This window comes from Bos mutus, chromosome 6, assembly GCF_027580195.1.
Source record: "Bos mutus isolate GX-2022 chromosome 6, NWIPB_WYAK_1.1, whole genome shotgun sequence".
In the NCBI taxonomy this organism is placed as follows: Eukaryota; Metazoa; Chordata; class Mammalia; order Artiodactyla; family Bovidae; genus Bos; species Bos mutus.
Genome location: NC_091622.1, coordinates 40,159,823 through 40,180,993, shown reverse-complemented (window position 1 = coordinate 40,180,993; position 21,171 = coordinate 40,159,823).

The window sequence follows — 21,171 nt, the reverse complement described above, 5'->3', positions numbered from 1 at the left end:
GGAAAACCCAATGCTTCCCTTTTGGTTGATGATCAGTGGTCATGGCATGAGAAGAAAATAACTCCTTAGCCATGTCACATATGGTCATCAAACGAGACTCAGGCTCAGCTGATCTGATTACCTGAGTTTTCTCCGGATTAATTCTGAATGACACAGAGAAATCAATCATGAGGACAGCCAAAATAATCATCAAGTCAGTTGATTCAGTTATATAAACCTGACCTTAACCTTCTCCTCTCAATCTATGCTCATTTCAAAGAGATTTCAACAGACATGAAAAAAATAAAAGTTTTGGAGGTAATGCTTTTCTCAAAATTTGCCATCTGACAAACCAATAATTTTAACTGATTCCATTAAACACAATTTACCAGCTTTAGGAATCCTTTTGTTTTTTCCTTTTCCTTTTCTTTACCCTAAGCGAGAATACACAGTATAAAATTTTAGTCATACAAAACATCTGCTCTGAATTGACTACCACACACTATGTAATTCAGCCCCAACTTCACAACCCAAAATAAACAGAATCCTTCTGACAATATACTGGTGATTTGTATTAGTTAAAAAACATACTATTAAAAAATAAAGTTTAATGGTTTGCCTTCCTAAATCTCGAGGCACAGTGATAATACAATAGAAGCTTCTTCTCTTTTAGGTGAAAATTCTGTCTGCTTTTCCTAATTTAGCTGTAAATATCCTTTTACTTAAAATTTCAAAGGTCAAATTCCTAACTACCACGTATTCATTAATTATTACATAATAATTGAAAACCTTCTGTGTATAAGATACTGTTACTATGCATAGGTTGTTAATACTAAAATGATGAGAAAGAAAAGGAGGAAGCCAAGTTTTACAGTAAAAACTAAATGATTCAACAACCATAGTGAGGAAGTTTAAAAGAAAAGCCAGTGGGAAGATTTAAATAGTTATATCCAAGGGGTCAAAGAAGTCTCCTGGAAATACTGTATGATGTGATTTTTGAACGGCAAACAGGGGTTTGTCACCTGCACCAAGAGCATAAGGATATGCCCGTGATAAACAAAAAACAGGAAACATGACAAAACACAAAACAGCCCCTGCATATCGTGGATATGGTCACATCGTGTCAGTGCAGTGGTGCGTTGGGAAGTTACAGGTGTGTTGGGGTTTGAACACCAAGGTGAACAAAAGAACAGGATGAGGCTACAGAGATGAGAAACACGGTGACCCTTCCCTTTGAAGTGATGATGGACCATCTAAGAGTATCCGGGGGCTATGACTGAGCTATCAAAGGGAGCAGATTGGCTCATTGGAGCCCAAGGAACGGTTCCCAACTCTTGTGCGGGTGAGAGAAAACTAGAGGCGTCTACAGAGAGGAACTCAGAGCGTTTCAGTGGGATCAGAGATTTTGAGAGATAGGATGTTTGCTTTGTAACATGTGGACATCATTCATTCATTCACCCGGCATTTATTAAGTGGCTGTTATGTACCAGCATTGGGCTGGGTGTTCAAAGTAAAAGAAAATTAAAATGTGTCTCCTTTGATTAGTTTCCTATTGATGCTTTAACAAATACTGTGAATGTTGACAATGCAAATTTATTTATTTATTTATTTATTTTTTGACAATGCAAATTTATTAACTCACAGTTCTGAAGGTTGGAAGCCCATATGTGTCCCACTGGACTATGATCAAGGTGTTGGCAGGTTGCATTTCTCTCTGAAGGCTTGAGGCAAATATACATTTTCTTGCTTTTCTAGTCTTTAGAGGCCACCTTCTTTTCTTGGTTTGTGGTTGCCATCCTTATCTTCAAAGCCAGCAACGGCCAGTCAGATTTCCTTCAAGTTGTACGTTCGTGCGTGCTAAGTCACTTCAGTTGTGTCTGATTCCATGCTACCCTATGCACTGTAGCTCACCAGGCTCCTCTGTCCATGGGATTCTCCAGGCAAGAATACTGGAGTGGGTTGCCATGCCCTCCTCCAGGGGTTTGTTCCTGACCTGGGGATCAAGCCATTGTCTTTTATTTCTCCTGCATTGGCAGGTGGGTTCTTTACCACTAGTGCCACTTGGATCTTTACCACCAGTGCCATCTCTCAGGTTGCATCACTCTAAACGGAACACTGCCTTCTTTTTCCATTTTTAAGGACCACCATAATTCTATCGGGCCCACCTGTATAATCCAGGACCTCTTTCCCATTTCAATATCAGCTAATTAGCAAACTTAATTTTATCTGCAACCTTAATTCCCAAAGCAATAAAACATAGCATATTTTTATATGCAAAATATATAGAAACACATAGCGGAACACATTCATAAGTGTTAGCCACTCAATCGTGTCTGACTCTTTGTGACCCCATGGACTGTAGCTGGCCAGGTTCCTATGTCCACAGAATTGTCCAGCCAAGAATACTGGAGTGGGTAGCCATTCCCTTCCCCAGGGGATCTTCCCAACCCAGGGATCAAACCTGGATCTCCTGCACTGCAGACAGGTTTTTCACCATCTGGGTCACCAGGGAAGTTTCAGTATAATCATAGGTCCCAGGAATTAGGACATGGACATCTTTGAGGAGGAGGGGGGTAGGCAGGTATTTTTCTGCCCATCACACTCATCTTGGAAGTTTATTGTCTAGCACCAAAAGATTTTGGTGAGATACACCACCATTAGAAGGCCCAGGACAGGCTCAGGAAAAGGAAAATACCTTTTCCATCACCTGGTTTGTGACCAGAGCAGAATGAAAAGCCCTGTCTACTCAAGGTCAAATTAAGTCAAAGCTGAACATTGACACCTTGTAAATGTATTGGAATCGAGAAGCATATTCCATTTTGCTTTATTTAGGATAGCCACTGTTAGAGATGGAATAGCCTGGTAAAACTACAGGAGAGAATTCATCATTAAATAGAATAGGAATAAAGGACACCAACCAAGTTTGATGATCTTTTCCAGGTGGGATAAACAGTGAACTCTCAGTGGACAACGTTTTCCTGTTGCTGGGCCAACTAGCTGTGGTGGCCAAGTTGTTTATCTTTAAGAAAACATACCTATATCTTTTTTCTTGACAACTACAATATAATCTGTCTGGGGGTTGTTCATCATTTAAGAAAGGGTGAAAAAAGTCCTCTCCCAGAAAGTGTTCAAATCCGTGAGCCGAAATGATGATAACATCATGAGAGGCATCATAATTTATCTGGAGCATGTAAATCACCAGGGGCCCCCTCCGAGGATGCTCACTAAAATGATGAATAGCTCTGTGAGCTGTAAGATCAACCCGGAGGAATTCACCAGCCAGCCTGTGACAGGAGAGCTGCCTCCCAGTCTCTTCCTGTTGGGAAGAGGCAATGACTTCACAGATTTGAAAATCCGATTTTTTAACCACTTGTTAAAATGTTCAGTTTAAGTTTTTACCCACAAAGACACAGTCTGGAAAGGGTTGAACAATTATCCCAGGACACCAGTCAAAATTTAATCTGATGTGAGTATGTATTCCTGGCCTGCCAAACTTCTTTTTTCAACTGATATTATTCTACTGTGTCTCAACTGACTCTCTCTTTGCTAGTGTAACTTGTCTTAGAGCCAAAAGATCCTGCATTTTCCAAGACAGGAGGTCTCTAGGGTGGCTTCTACTGCTTTTGCTGCCTTCGACACAAAGTAAAAGTGAAAATGTTGGGAAAAGGAAAATATCATTTTGTGTGTTCTATTTTAGAAAATCTAACATTTATGGTAAAACATCAATAGATAATAGTATATTGAGGTTTTCACTGTGTTACTCTGTATGGATGTAGATTATATAATCCATTTCAATTTTGCTACCTCTTCTGGGTTGAGTGTTTGCATCCCTCCAAATCCTATGTTGACGCTTTAACCCCTAATGTGATATTTGCAGCAGAGCCCTTGGGCGATAATTAGGATTAGATGAGGTCATGATGATGGGGCCTTCATGAAGAGATTAGTGTCCCTATAAAAATAGACTGAAAGAGAAGTATCTACCTCTTTCTGTTAACATAAATGCACAGAGGAATGGTCATTTGGCTACACAGTGGGAAGGTGACTGCCTACAAGTGAGAAAATGAGCCCTCACCAGAAGCCAGATCTTCTAACACCTTGATCTTGTACTTTCTAGATTCCAGAACAGTGAGAAATAAATGTCTGTTGTTTAAGCCACCCGTCCTTGGTAGATTCTTGGACTATAAAGAAGAAAACAGCCTGTCAGGGTGGAGTGCACATTTTAAATGTTATAGTTTGCATGACCAGGGAGAGAGAGTTGAATGAGAAAGAACAGCATCCGAGGAGCCATGTTGAGATCTCACTCAAATATCTACTATACATCTACCAACAGCCCTTAGCTGACAGCTCTGCTCCCTCCTAAGCTTCCCTGGTGGCTCTGGTGGTAAAGAATCCGCATGCAATGCAGGAGACCTGGGGTCGATCTCTGAGTTGAGAAGATCCTCTGGAGGAGGGCATGGCAACCCAATCCAGTCTTCTTGTCTGGAGAATCCCCATGAACAGAGGAGCCTGGAAGGCTACAGTCCATGGGATTGCAAAGAGTTGGACATGACTGAATGACTAAAAACAACATAATATTCTTCAGAGCTTGTAATTCTGATCTCTAAGAGTCACACAAAAGAACAGAGTCACCTTTCTTAAGACAAAACATGAGACTCTGTAGTTTTGATAAGAATGGTACAACTTAGGCTATGGTTGTTGAAAAAGCAAGCCCAAGATGTTTGCTTTTTAAGGGGACTCCTCATAGTCACCCTCCTTAAGGGGAAGCCCTTGTATAGAACTCAGGATGTTGTCAACACAGCTCCTGCCCACCATTATCTTTGCATAAGTAAAAGAGGCTACAGATTTCAGCTAAGTTTTAAAGGATACAAGCAGGAAAGAAATTCAAGGGAAAAAGAGAGGGATGAGGAAAGTGAGAAAGAAGGCAGGACTAAGAGGTAAAGGAAAGGAAAAGGAAAAAGAAGTAAGGAACTGCTTAAAAGTCCCTATAGCCACAGTTCACTGGAGACAGGGCCACATGGTGGGCGCCCCATAGGCTTCGGGTCCAGCCTGCCAGACCACTGGGCTCTGCCAGCCCGTCCACCCCACCCAGGCCCTGTCCACTGGACTAGGGCCCTTTGCACCCACCTTGCCTGATTTCTCCCCTGCAATTCCCTTTCTGCCCACATCCTGTGCATGCCCCCAGCTTCCCTATTCTCTGGGAGTCAAGCACCTCCATCAGCATTCTTTCTGACAAGCTCAAGAGGCCACAGGCTCTTCCATTTTTGAAAGAGAATCCCTCCTTTCTGTTTCTGTTCCTAAGTCAGAAGTTTCGCCTGAGTCCATTGACATCACTGTGTACCTGCCAAGGTAATCGTGGTGGAGGGTAGCCTCCTTCAGGGGTGTCTGTCTGCCTTCATTGATTCCTTTAATTATCCTGAACTAAGTATTTCTTTTTTTTTTTGTCTTGACAACACAAAGCCAAATAATACAAGTTCAGAATTTGAAGATATTTTGGGCGTAGGATACAGAGTTAAATTAGTAATTATAGAGAAGAATATTAAGTGCTGAGAAGGAGGTATGCATCAGTTCTTCAGGTACAAAAAAGGGATGATCTGGAGGTGTGGGGTTAGGGAAGGCTTCTCAAAGGATGTAAAATCTTTATCCAGAACCTTCTGTACCATGATCAAATCTTCCCTATACAAGAACCAATATTCTTTCAACAGGACTTATACTCAAGTACCTTAAAAAGCAACTCTTTGATAAGTTCACTGCGGAAATCTTACACAAAGCACATTGGAGGGATATGTGTCTAGCATCTGCCTGCCTGGATTGTTCCTTTGGGAAACAGACAAACTCTAGGAGTGTGTATTAATTTATCAGGACTGCCATAACCAAGTGTCATAGACTGGGTGGCTTAAACAACAGCAATCTATTTTTTTTTTCACAGTTCTACAGAAGGCTGAAAGTCCAAGATCAAGATGTCAAAAGGATTGGTTTCTTCTGAGGCCTTGAGGCGTCCTTCTTCTCTGTTTTCACACGGTCTTCCCTCTTAACAGTCCTTGTCCAAATCTCTGCTTTGTATAAGGACACCAAAAGACCCTCATGCTGGGAAAGATTGAGGGCAAGAGGAGAAGTGGGCAGCATAGGATGAGATGGTCGGATGTCATCATTGACTCAATGGACATCAGTCTGACCAAACTCCAGGAGATAGCAAAGGACAGGGAAGCCTGGCATGTTGCAGTTGTGCGGTTGCAAAGAGTCGAACATGACTGAGGAACTGAACCACAACAACAAATAAATTCACATTCACTTAATGACCCCTTTAAAGAACCTATCCTGGAGTACAGTCACACTCTGAGGCCAGAACTTCCCCATATCAATCTTGTGTGATGGACACTATTCACCCCATCACCAGGTGACTGAGGAGGTGTGGAGAGCAGAGACCAAACAACATGAATTCAAATCTCAGCCCAAACTGTGTGCTCTCAGGGAGTCACCTCCACACTCTGGCCTCCACTGTGTCCATTAAGAAGGAGGATGAATGAGACTTTGCAGGTGGTAGGCTGCACTGGAGCTGGTGTCTGGCAAAGGGCAGCTCCTTGATAAATGATAGCTGTTCCATTGTTAAGGCTCCATGTCACCAAACATAGTTGATGATGGTTCTCTGGACAGCAGACCCTCTCCTGTGACTTCTTCCTCTGCTAAATTTCCTGTCACTAGAGGACTTTAATAAAAATGTCTGCCCAGCAGATACTGACCCTCTTACCAGCACAATTGGGACAACGGGAAAATTTCTGGTTTCCCTTTTGTCTTATGTCTATGGACTGACCCTGGACTTCGTGAACCTCTCCTTGACTCTTACTGGAAATAAGAAAAAAGAGAGAAGAAACTGTGGTCTTTGCCTTCCAGTAACATAATGGAGTCTGTTTCCTTGGGGTTTGGCAGAAAGAGGTGCTGGTGGCAACATGACAGGGTCATGCCCTCTTGTCTACGGTGGCTGTTCCAATGGAGCCCCTCCCTCACTTAAACACAGACTGGGTCTATAGGGAGCCCACAATACGACCTGTCACCAGGCAGCCCTGGGAAACACAAATCGCATTTTGGAATAAAACAAACAAACATCAGCCTTTGAATACTTTCACACCCAAGGTCATTTGTGTCACCCACATGGCCTGCGGGACCCCAGTGAAATATAAAACCAGCCAGCAGCCCTTTGATCTCACACCTTCTATGGAACGTTTTAATCAATTAACCATGAAGTCCCTCCACTTCATTTATGCAGGCCTATGTATAAAATGACTTTGGTCTGGCTGACACTTTACTGCATCCAAGATCAAAGATTGAAGCAAATACCAGATTCAGCCAGGATGATTCTGAGGCTTTTCCCCAGCATGCTCCTCCCCCAGCTCTTAGAAGCACTTTTCTCTCAAGGACAGAAAGGGGAGATTTGAGATGCTGATGGACACAAAAAAAGTTGCACGAGGCTTTAAGGAGCCCATCAGGATGAGAGGTGAGGTGGTGGCCACCAAAGGCTGCCAGAATACAACAGAGTCCATTTTAGAAGTTAAAACGTGAGTGAGATAAAACAAAAAGAAATCTGTTTTCCGAAGGAATTTTGAGAGTGTCCTCCTGTTTAGGAAATCAGGACAGAGCTGTGAGATTAATTAGATCTATGGGAGCCAGCACTGAATCTCCCAGGCTCAGGCTTGCAGTCTAACCTAATCACCTGCTAGTAATGATATACGAGGCTGTCATTCTTAGGAATAAAACTTCTTCCCAGGCATGTGTGCATTGGTGAGTGTATGGGGGAATAAAACAGTGGTTCCCACCGCTTGGCCATAAAGGAAGAGCTGAAAATGATCATTTGTGGGGAACCTACTGTGTCCTGGGCCAGTGCTAGGAAGTTTACATATTATCTCCATTTTCATCATCACAATAACCCCAGGAAGGCACACTATATTATCAACATTCTCAGAGGATGAGCCCAAACCTCATGGTGGTTCAAAAGCTTGCTTGTGGTCAGCTGACTCCAAAACCCAAGTTCTTTAGTAGTACCTACTTGTCATCGCTCACTTGTGTAATTTTTCACCCATGGACTCCATTGTGTAAAAGATTTGCTCCACTCTCCACTTCCAAGTTATTTATTTTCCTGATTTCAAATACAGACATCTATATAACTGCTGATCATAGCTTTTGGTCAGCATGAGCTAACTCGTGTCAGGACACTGAGCTCATAAATTCCCAATCAAAAGGGAATAAAGTGCAGACTCATCGCTGGGAAATAAATTATACTGTCCTGAAGGACTGAGAATAATCATAACTCTTTATTAAGCATCTTTTATATGCCAGTCATGGTACTGGGCATCTTATTTATCTTATCATTAATCTTTCCCAGGTCTTGGGAGAAAGACATTTTTATCCCCATTCTGCAGATTCAAAACAAAAGACTCATCGTCTGTCTTCCTCAGCTAGTAACGTAGATTTGAATCTCAAGTCCCTTTCGCCCAAGTTCTGGATCTTTATTAATTACGTTGCTAGAATATTGGTGCTTGAGAATCCAGACTGGGAAGACTTTGATGTAGGAAATACTATTTGAGCAGTAAGTAAAAAGCCATATTTTAAAAAGGGTCTTTCAAAATTTGTCAGATAAAGACACTTCACTGAATACTGTGGTCTTGACCTGGATGTGAATGCCCAGTGGATTTCCGACTTGGGTGTGTCTCCAATGAAGCCAGCAGCAGCACACTTAATAGACTGCTAAGTTTCTTATTTCATATTGAAAGTATTTCCTAATGCTGGCCCCCAGAGAAAAAGACAATGGGCTACTTAGAAGGTTTTAAGAATAATCAGCTCTAAATACTGTCAAACTAGGCAAAAGAAAAATTATAAAAGAGCAAAGTAAAACAGGCTTTCAGTCCAATTCTGAGAAGAGGCAAGAAGCTGAACACATACACAGAGTCCAAGTGGGCAGAGTTGAGCCACCATCATCATGTGAACAGAGTGGAAAGTTTGGGATGAGGTTTAGAAAGGAAAAGAGCATCTCTGTGGCTTGGGAACTGCGGTCCAGAGAGCTGGAGGGAGGAAGAGTACCCCCCGCACCACATCATCATTGACAGCACATGTGGTTGGGAACAGGATTGGAAGTACTGAATGGACTGCAAGAAGACGTCTGTGTGGTCAAAGGGAGAACTTGGTTGACCATGAACTCTGAAAAACAGGAGGGTGGTTTAGGGTCATGATTCTACAAGAAACCAGTGAGCACAAGTGATTTCAATGTAGTAACCAAAGCACTGGATAAAAGCACTCGCATGTTCTGTTGGGTATGGAATCTCCCTATGAGTAGCTATCTGCAAAAAAAGAAAAGAGAGAGAGAGAGAATCCATTTTCAGCAGAAACACTGCACGAGAGAGAATCACTGATAATAATAGCTTATATTTTTTTTAATAATAGCTAATATTTACTGAAAGTTTGCTGCTGCTGCTGCTAAGTCGCTTCAGTCATGTCCGACCCTGTACAACCCATAGACGGCAGCCCACCAGGCTCCCCCATCCCTGGGATTCTCCAGGCAAGAACACTGGAGTGGGTTGCCATTTCCTTCTCCAATGCAGGAAAGTGAAAAGTGAAAGTGAAGTTGCTCAGTTGTGTCTGACTCTTAGCGACCCCATGGACTGCAGCCCACCAGACTCCTCCATCCATGGGATTTTCCAGGCAAGAGTACTGGAGTGGGGTGCCATTGCCTTCTCCGACTGAAAGTTTAATAAGTGCTTATTTTATGTACTCCTTATAGTGCAAGTCATTTTACTCTTAACAACAAACCTTTAAGGTAGGTGCTATTCTCAGGCGCTAGGGGTCAACTTGAGTTGCCCAAGGTCACACAGTGGATGTATGGCAGGTGTTGGGTTCAAAAACTAGACACTGGACATCAGAGGTCACCCACCAGCCACCATATTGGGTGATGGCACTGCATGGTAGATGAGTGGTGTATGCAGACTGTTTCTGTTCAGTCGAATTCCCTCCAATGGATTGGGGAATTTCACTCCAGGGTGAGGAAGAGAATTGAATATCCTTTGTCATAATGCTTAATTTTTCCTTGGTGTCACCTCTCTTTTCTGAAACATAAATTTTAGAGATCTTGTTATTTATCTGGTTTTAGAGATCCTTTATTCAGTTGCTCAGTCTTGTCCAATCTTCGCCACCTCATGGACTGTAGCACATCAAGCTTCCCTATCCTTCCCTATCTTTCTGAGTTTGTTCAAACTCGTGTCCATTGAGTCAGTGATGCCATCAAACCATCCATCCTCTGTCACCCCATTCTCCTCCTGCCCTCAAACTTTCTTAGCATCCGGATCTTTTCCCATAAGTCAGCTCTTCACATCAGGTGGCCAAAGTATTGGAGCTTTAGCTTTAGTATCAGTCCTTCCAATGAAGATTCAGGATTGATTTCCTTTAGGATTGACCGATAAGATCTTAGAGATCTTAGCATAGTGCTGATATGATATCATGACTTTGCGATTGCTTTAAGGGAATTGTGTTAGCTAAATTTGACCAAACATTTGCTCTCTCTTGGGCTTCCCTTGTGGCAGAGCTGACTCTTGAGAGTCCCTTGGACTGCAAGGAGATCCAATCAGCCCCAGGGATGATTCAGTACAGTTCAGTGGCTCAGTTGTGTCCGACTCTTTGTGACCCCATGAATCGCAGCACTCTAGGCCTCCCAGTCCATCACCAACTCCCACAGTTCACTCAGACTCACATCCATCGAGTCAGTGATGCCATCCAACCATCTCATCCTCTGTCGTCCCCTTCTCCTCCTGCCCCCAATCCCTCCCAGCATCAGAGTCTTTTCCAATGAGTCAACTCTTCACATGAGGTGGCTAAAGTACTGGAGTTTCAGCTTTAGCATCATTCCTTCCAAAGAAATCCCAGGGCTGATCTCCTTCAGAATGGACTGGTTGGATCTCCTTGCAGTCCAAGGGACTCTCAAGAGTCTTCTCCAACACCACAGTTCAAAAGCATCAATTCTTCAGCACTCAGATTTCTTCACCATCCAACTCTCACATCCATACATGACCACTGGAAAACCATAGCCTTGACTAGACGGACCTTTCTTTGTTGGCAAAGTAATGTCTCTGCTTTTGAATATGCTATCTAGGTTGGACATAACTTTCCTTCCAAGGAGTAAGCGTCTTTTAATTTCATGGCTGCAGTCATCATCTGCAGTGATTTTGGAGCCCAGAAAAATAAAGTCTGACACTATTTCCACTGTTTCCCCATCTATTTCCCATGAAGTGATGGACCAGATGCCATGATCTTCGTTTTCTGAATGTTGAGCTTTAAGCCAACTTTTTCACTCTCCATTTTCACTTTCATTAACAGGCTTTTTAGCTGGAGCAAATGGGACAGCATCTGGGACAAAACAGTTGAGCCCTTAAGGACAACCTTTGAGGAGAGTCAAGTAACCAACTGAGAGTACCTACTGTGCATCAAAGGGGCTTCCCAGATGGCACACTGGTAAAGAATTCACCTGCCAATGCAGGAGGCGCAGGAGATATGGGTTGGGTCCCTGGGTTGGGAGGATCTCCTACCTAGGAAATGGCATCCCACTCCAGTTCTTGCCTGGATAATCCCATGGACAGAGGAGTCTGGTGGTCTACAGTCCGTGGGGTTGCAAAGAGTCAGATACAACTGAGTGACTTAGCACACACATACCCTGTGCATCAAACACCCAGGTTAAGGCAGTAGCCACAAGCGATATTAGTAGGGACGTCATGTACTCCATAAGGAAAACAGAACTGGGATGGCGTCTTCTAATAACTGTAGCTCGGCTGTATTTGTTTGACCTTGGTGGCATTTGAACGTGAACACTGTAATTTACTCAATTATCGGCATCCTTTCTACTTATCACCTCCCAAATTCCAGTGAAACTGAAAATTGAAACTTAACAGACTCTGATCAGTTAGAGTTCATAACCTTAGCAGCCTGCCTGGCAACTCTCATCAAAAGATGAACTGTGACAAAAAAATTAATTCAAAATTCATGGATGATCAACTAAAACAGAGGGTTTTTTTTTAAGTGATTTTAGTTAAAAAACATTTTGAGCATATTTGGCAAATATAGGTATCTTCATTTATTAATTGATTATATGCATAAAGTACTAAGAAAATATACACTTTGTGAAACAAAACCAGAATTGTTATTGTTAAGTCACTCAGTCATATCCAAGTCTTTGTGAACCCATGGACTGCAGCACACCAGGCTTTCCTATCCTTCACCATCTCCTGAAGCTTGCTCAAACTCATGTCCATTGGGTTGGTGATGCCATCCAACCATCTCGTCCTCTGTCGTCCCCTTCATAGGATGGGTAAAAATAAACGTAGCTGAAATTTGCCATATTTTCTTCCCTTACCTCTTGGATGGTTTTCGCACACATCCTGGAGTGTTAGTAGACCCTTGGGTGAGCAAAGGGTAGAGGAAGGATATGTTCATTCATCCCTGTGGATCCTTAAAGTTGTTCCTGGGTCAAGTTAAATCATTAGAATATTGCTTGTTTGGATTTTATTTCATTGATTCTGATAAAATTGACTGTTTGGGGTTTCCCCCCCCCCAAATTTGGTTTTGGACGTATGCCCCTGAGGGAAGTTATGACAATAAGAGATGGTTTAGAACATTTGTTACTCATTTGAGGTCTTTGGTTGAGAATATGACCCACTTTCTAAACCATTGTCCCTTTCCTAAAATTTCTCTTAAGCTTCAGTGTCAGGAAATTCTGGGTTTCTCCAGACAACTGATTCGTGTTCTGCACGTGGGCTGTGATCATGTTTCTCACTGTTTTGGCCGCTAGTTTTCTCAGAATTTAATGTTCCAGCCTCTAATTACAATTTATTCAAAGTTTTAAGACACTCATGTACTAAATATGTTGACTCTCTTTTGTTAGCCAAACATCATTTCACCTTACTGTATTCATCTTATTAGGAAAAACACATTAGAAAAGCCACTATTCATTGAATTTGCATTACATACCAGGCGTATTTGGGGGTTGCTTTATGTGCATTTTGTATTTGTAACTACTACAGAGTAAAATGAAAGTGATCAAAGTGAAAGAGGAGAGTGAAAAAGTTGGCTTAAAGCTCAACATTCAGAAAACTAAGATCATGGCATCTGGTCCATCACTTCATGGGAAATAGATGGGGAAACAGTGGAAACAGTGTCAGACTTTATTTTGGGGGGCTCCAAATCATTGCAGATGGTGATTGCAGCCATGAAATTAAAAGAAGCTTACTCCTTGGAAGGAAAGTTATGACCAACCTAGATAGCATTTTCAAAAGCAGAGACATTACTTTGCCAACAAAGGTTTGTCTAGTCAAGGCTATGGTTTTCCAGTGGTCATGTATGGATGTGAGAGTTGGACTGTGAAGAAGGCTGAGTGCTGAAGAATTGATGCTTTTGAACTGTGGTGCTGGAGAAGAGTCTTGAGAGTCCCTTGGACTACAAGGAGATCCAACCAGTCCATTCTGAAGGAGATCAGCCCTGGGATTTCTTTGGAAGGAATGATGCTAAAGCTGAAACTCCAGTACTTTGGCCACCTCATGTGAAGAGTTGACTCGTTGGAAAAGACTCTGATGCTGGGAGGGATTGGGGGCAGGAGGAGAAGGGGATGACAGAGGATGAGATGGCTGGATGGCATCACTGACTCAATGGACATGAGTCTGAGTGAACTGTGGGAGTTGGTGATGGACAGGGAGGCCTGGCGAGCTGTGATTCATGGGGTTGCAAAGAGTCGGACACGACTGAGTGACTGAACTGACTGACTGACTGACAGAGTAAAAATTACTATTCTCCTCAGTTTATAGATGAGGTAAGACAGATTTATTTGCTCCAAATCTACTATTCTCTCCATATTTTTGTTGTAGGTGAAGAAACCTACCTCAAGTTCATTTTAGAAACTGAGGCTGATAAACCAACAAATCTATAAACTGAATAACTCCCAAATGTTAAACATATGTGTTCAAGCAGTATCCTGGAATCCAGAGGAACCAAAAAAAAAAATCTCATTTCAAGTCTCTCCTCTGACATTCCTAGATCAGATGCAAGGAAAGTTGCCTGATGCTGGGGAAACTAGCTGTTGTTTGCCCAGACTCATTTTTTCTTTAGGTGGAAACTGTGAGTCTTCCTTCCACAGCCCCACTGAAGTCAGATGTGGCCACAAACTGCGTTCTAGCCCATGGGATGTCATCAGAAGTGACTGGCAGTGCTTTCAGGAGTAGGCACTTCAAACTCCCTGGCAATGATCACTTCCCTCCTTCCAGAAAGATGTAGATTATTGCCATTGACTATGACAAAGCCACAAGGGGAAAGGGGTCTGGGTCCTTAACTGCCCCCTGGAGGATAACTCCTTGGCCAGGAAGAACATCCTTTTTCATTTTACTTGAATGAGAAATTAACTTCATTTTTGGAAAGCTTCTGAGATTTGGGGTTGTTATAGTGGTCAACTTCCTTTTCTATAAATTGGGGTAACAGAACTCTTTTTCATTCAACCCAAAGGCTCCTTCCTCCCACTCAAAACCACAGAGAGTTCCCTCAATCTGTCCAGATTCTGAGCAGCCTCCATAGCTACCAGCCTGTTATGCACAGAACTTACCATTACCTAGGGCAGTGCTCTCCAACAAAATTTTCTATAATGGCAGCAATGTTCTTTATCTTCACTGTCCAATATTGTAGCCATAAGTCACATGTGGTTGTGGAGTACTTGAAATGTGCTTCTGAATATTTAAAATATCTTATAGATTCCCTCATTAACCACTATGTTAAATAAAATCTTTGTCATGTGTTCATTTTATATTTATATGAAAGATTTGCATTTACTTTTTTGAAAATTATGCTGTAACTGTAATGCACAGTCTATGATGAATTCATTAAGAATGTTCCTCTTTGGAAACACATGTCACCCATAAATCTGGACCACTGTAATAAATGCTTACAATACCCTAAAGTCAACACAGTCTGCAATGGAGACTTGAAGTGAATCCCAAGTACCACATTGTCTAATTGAACTGGTAATTGAATAGGAGTGGAGTGATAATTATCATTCTTTTTTTCTTTTTAAGGAAAAGACTTCTACACACACATGCAGCGTCAATAAAGGGATATGGAAGGAAATAAAAGTGAGATTTCCTTCACTAAAGTTTGGTGAGTGGGGCAGTGTGCCAGAAGCCTGCTTCTTCAGACTCTTTCTCATTCCTCCTTCATCCACTTTGCCACCTTAAAGATTCTAACACCCAATTCCAATATGTGAGTGTGGACAGGGGTGGGAAAGGAGAAAGAGGTTGGGTAGGGGGACCAGGGGGAAGAAGGATTCCCCATCACCAAGCAATTCTGCAACCCCAGCTGGGGGTCTTACCATTCCACGTGATTCTGACACTGCCAGAGATAGCACAAGACCCCACGCATGCATGTGTGCTCAGTCGCTTCAGTCGTGTCCAGTTCTTTGTAACTCTGTGGACTGTAAACCACCAGACTCCTCTGTCCATGGGATTCTCCAGGCAAGAATACTGGAGTGGGCTGCCATTTTCTTTTCCAGGGGATCTTCCCAACCCAGGGATTGAACCTGTGTCTCCTGCATCTCCTGCACTGCAGGCAGATTCTTTACCACTGAGCCACTGGGGGAGCCTCAGACCCCCGCTGGGCTGCCCCCCAAACCACCCTGCTTCAGATGCCATTGCAAGTCCAGGTTGTCACCTGTGCCACTGATTACATGGCTGTGAATCAGAGGTTCCCATGACCCCCTCCTCGGCTTTGATTAATTTGCTAGAATGGCTCACAGAACTCAGGAAAAACCATTAGTTCACCAGATTACTGGCTTACAACAAAGGAAAAAAAAAAAGAATGCAATCAGCAGTCAGATGAAGAGAAGCAAAAGGAAGGTGTGGGGAAAGGGCAGGTGGCTTCTCCTAGCTTGCCACTGTTTCCAGTCTCCCACGTTCACTAACCCAGAATCTCTCCAAATAGAGGCAGCATTTCCTTTATTTTTTTTCTTACATTACGAAGAGCACTGGAAAGATGAAAATGATTGAAGCTGTTGGGAAATTACATAGGATCCTTGTATTCCCATCTATGCTTTTGGTTTCTGTGGGAGACTTCTAGGCTAGGAATGGAAGACGGATGGCAAGGGCGTGTTTGAGGTTCTGTGTCTCTGATTTGGGAAAGTACAGGCATCTTAAATATATCACAAAATCAAAGCCACCACTTAAAGAAAACTTACTTGGGTGCCAGGAATCCAAGCCAGGAACCAAATACCTAAGCACTTTAGGTATTTCAATCAGTAATCCCACAATGACCCTGATGGCAGCTGATAACCTTTTCTTCGGTTTACAAATGAGAAAACTAAAGTGCAGAGAGCTTGATAAGTGCCCAAGATCACAGTTTCAGCAAGGAGAGGCCTGGGATTTGAACCCTGGCTGGGTAGCTTTTGACCTGCTTCACAATCCCACTAAGGAAATGATCCTTTGATTAAATTTCCATTTTTATCAAATATGTTGACCTTACAATTGACAAATATTTTGAACACTTATCCCAGTGTGGTAAGTATTATTTCTTATACTCTCTGTTTGAATTGAACATATCACAGAGAAGAAAATACCCTCTGCTCTCACAGAACTGCTCTGAACACGAAAAGAACAAACTTTCAGCTCTAATTAATGCAGTATAACAGGCACTGCTATAAGAGTAGCTGAGAATTATGAGAAATAACTAATTTCTATTTCTGTGACAAACCTAGATAGCATATTAAAAAGCAGAGATATCACTTTGCTGATGCAAGTCCATATAGTCAAAGCTCTGGTTTTCCAGTAGTCTTGTATGGGTGTGAGACTTGAACCATAAAGAAGGCTGAGCGCCAAAGAATTGATGCTTTCAAACTGTGGTGCTGGAGAAGACTTGAGAGCCCCTTAGACAGCAAGATCAAACCAATCAACTGTAAAGGAAATCGACCTTGAATATTCACTGGAAGGACTGACACTGAAGCTCCAATACTTTGCCCACCTGATGCAAAAGAGCCGACTCATTGGAAAAGACCTGATGCTGGGAAAGAGTGAGGGCAGAGGAGAAGGGGGTGACTGAGGATGAGATGATGGCATCCCTGACTCAATGGACATGAGTTTGAGCAAACTCAGGGAGATAGTGAAGGACAAGGAAGCCCAGAGTGCTGCAATTCATGGAATTGCAAAGAATCAGATGTGACTTAGTGACTGAACAATAACAACTGGGTATATGCCTAGGAGTGGGATTGCTAGGTCTTAGAGAGGTACTATTTTTCATTTTTCAAAGGAACTTCAGCACTGTTCTCCATAGTGACTGTACCAGTTTACATTCTCACTAACAGTGCAGGAAGATTTTCTTCTCTCCACATCCCCTCCAGCATTTATTGTTTGTAGATTTTTTGATGATGGCTATCCTGACTAAGGGGCAGGGATTCTTGATAAACTGGCATAGCAGGATTCTTTGTTAAAATTGAGACCAGCTGGAAAAGACAAGGCTTAGCTAAGAAGAACACTCAGAAGAGCTTGACTGAAGTTTGGTCAAAGAAGGAGTCTTTGTCGTGGGTACTACCATGAAGTAAGAACAGCTCCTGAACTCTCCTTGCTTTTCGCCACCTGAGACCTTTCTTCTTTTTCCTACTCCCTTCTCTTGAAAACTAAGTCTGCAATCTGGAGTGACCACTTCCTTGCTGTCTGTTCCGTTTGTCCTGGGCTGGTTGAAGGCCAGAGAAAAAAGGATGAGTGGAAGGAAAGTGATGGTTGATGGTGGTCAGGGAGAGGGGAAGGTTGACTAGAAATTTGCTCTTGTGGTATAATTTATTTTCTGAGAAAACACTTCCTGAGTTCTAAATATCAGGGAATTTTCTCTCTAGAGTTGAAATCTGCCTTCCTGCTCCCAGGATATATCCTTAGTGAAAATGCAGAGTCTGTACAGTGATTCTGTGACCTTTTCCCATGCAAAGTCCTATTGGGTTTGCATGCATCCTTATACAAAGTCATAGCCCAGGAGAGAAGACTGCTAATGTCCCATAGGTCTAGACACTTTGTGTGGGTAATGGTAAAAATCAGTACTCTGGTCTCATTTGAGGACCATTACTGTGACTTTAAAATTCAAGATATATCACTTCCCAGCAGCCTGAGTGTAGACACAAAGTCTTTGGGTGATTAACGATTAGGATCCCTTAAGAGTGAGCTGTGGAGGAGCCAGACAAAACAGAATTAAAATGTTGCATGTTACCTAACCTTTCCTCAGATGGCTCTGCGACTCCCTGCGTGTTTGTCATTTGCTGTGTCCTCTTCAGAGTCAGTTGCATTTTCAAATATCTGAGTGTTTAGTGAGTATCTCTATGGAAGAATGTTTTCTTTTCTTTTTCCCAAATGATGATTGCCTTTTGGATGATACTCCATGGATCTTTGTTTCTCAACAGGAAAATATGGGTAAACACACCATTAGAACGCTATAAGAATGAATAAAATTATGTGAACTTCCTAGTGAAGGGCCAAGCATAGAATAGCCCCTCCATAATGTAGACATTGCCATCATTACTATGTGAGAAGAACATTTGCTTTGCTTTATCCAGAATCTAGTTCCTATAATTGAATCCAGTTCCAGTAGTTCTTATAACACTTCTAATTTTCTTCCTCCCCACTCTGAGTTTAAGATCTTGCCGAGAAGATCATGCCTCAGCAAACGGTAATAGTAATGGGAACTAATTATTCACGAGAACTTTACCAGGTGCCAGACATTGTTCTAAGCACTTTCTATGGGTGGTCTCATTTGCAATCTACAGCCACACCATGAAGGAATGCATGATGAAGACAAGGAAATATGCTGTTACCTAGGACCCTAGAGCATTGTGGCTTAAGCAACACAGAAGCTTATTTCCATCTTCTGTGATAGTCCTGATCAGTGGGTCCACAGTGGCTGGGTCAGCTCTGGCCTGTGGGCCATTCAGAGACCCAGTTCCTTGCATCTGGGTTTCTCTGTCATTCTCAGGGTACTGTTCTCATCTGCATGGTCAAAGCTGGATCGATGCCATATTTGCATTTCAGCTGTCTACATGGGAATGAAGAGCGTGGACAGGATATGCCCAATATCTTAATTCCTAGGTCTGAAAGAGGCTCATATCCTGCCACTATGTTCCATTAGTCAGAACTTAGTCTCATGGACAGAGTTAAAACCAAAGGAAGCTGGGAAGTGCAGTCTCACTGGGCACAATTCTCTTCTATGGGTCAAGAAAAGAGTTGACTTCAACAGACACTAGGAATTGTAAGCATTAGAGGAAATATAGGTAATACAGGTAAACAGTTATTCACTCAGTTTTATGGGGTGAGGCAGGCTCAGAGAGATTAAATCACCACGGGGCATCCTGTGTGTACACCCACAGACAAAGCTCTATCGACCGCTCCTATAGCTCTTTCCTGGAATCTTTGGGAAAGATTTCCAGCGATGGATGGAGCTGGAGAGCTGGTAGAGCTAAAGTCTCAGAGTGAGACCAATCAGTGTGGGGTGCAAGAGTCAGTGGTTCTCCAGAACTTTCTATCCATCCACGGCACCCATCTGAGATGCAGTCCACAGAGTCAGCAGACCACCCCCCCCATGCGACTGGCAACTGTCCACAGCAGTAACCTGTGATGAACACATCCTCTACCGTCTTCTGTCATTCTTCCTCTCATTCCCCTCTTTCCTCGTATGCTTCATGGGCATACCTCCAAAATAAACTGCTCGCATTTAAATCTGGTCTCAACTTCTGTGTTTGGGCACTGCAAGTAAGCAATTTACATAGTTAGTAAGCGGGGAACAAGAATTCGAACCTAGCTCACTCTACAGACCTATCCTCTTAACCACATCTCAAAACCAAGTCCTGAGCTGGAGACCTGTGTCTCCCTCCTCATTTAATCTACTGATGGTGGATGCAATGCCTGATCCACAGGGGAAGGGAAAGGAAGACAGATGTTTCAGTAAGCTTTTCAGTAAGCTTTCAGTAAGACGTTTCAGTACGTTCCAGAAAGCTGGAATGTAAGCTTTCTGTGTGACAGGCATGGTGCTGGTCACTTTATTTATTTGCCATACTTCATTTATTCCTACCCTGTCCCCACAGGCTGTCAACTCACCTAATTATCTTTGGATCTCCAGAAATCAGTGTAGTATTTGACACAAAGTACATGCTCAGCAAAGGAATACGGAATGATCACACTGAATGGATTTATTCATTATTTCTATGAAGTAGGTACTATTATTACTGCAATATTTCAGATATAGAAACTGACGTTTCAAGAAATGAATAGTATTTTAAGATGAACACTATAGAGGAGCAAGTGGAGGAGGGAACTGTGATGCTGTTTGAGTATTTGTTGTAACCTTGACTCAGTGCTAAGACCTTCACTTACACCACTTTATTCTGGGGCACTAAGCACGTGGGGGTTCAGCAGTGCTGACTGGCTCACTCAAGCAGGTTGCCACTCTGCCATTGAACCTCACTTTAGAAATGACAACTACTACCTCCCCGATTTCCCTGAAGTGTAAGTTCACCATTGCTGCACTGCATCTTCCTGTTCACTACGTGACCTGGAGATGGTGTGTATTCCTGATTGCATTCCCAGGAAGCTGACAGTGTATGCATAAGGCTTATGAAATAGAGCTCTTCGAATCACCACCCATGGAAAGGGGGGGAAGGAAGCAGGTTTGGGCAGAAGGAGAAGTGGCATTGTGATGGAGCCTTAAGGAATGCTTTGGCTAATCCCATGGGGAGCTCTGAGGCTGGGCTGGCCCTTCCTCCACGTCCTATGTTGAAGAGAGGGGATGAAGCATGTATATGCCCTCACCCTCTAGTCACTGCATGTAGAAATGCACGCACTCTGTAAAGAATATGGAGCCCTGGAAAACAGCCTTCTCTTAAGTTAGGTAAGACCAAAGTGGTGTGATAATTAAGGGCTGTCCAATGACAGAGGGCCCTGGCAGGGTAGGTCCTTTGGTCCTGAAGTGTTTCTGGCAGCTCTGTCATGGTGTCTACATGAGACGGACGAGGGCATATTGGTATATCCTGATGACAAGTGTTGGATACACACTTCCGTTAAACTGGAATGTGAATGCAGGACGATCCAAGCTGAGATGAGGAAAAGGAACTTGAAAAAGTAACCTCTTAGGCCAAGGGTGTCTTTCCAGACGTGGCGCTTTCCTTAC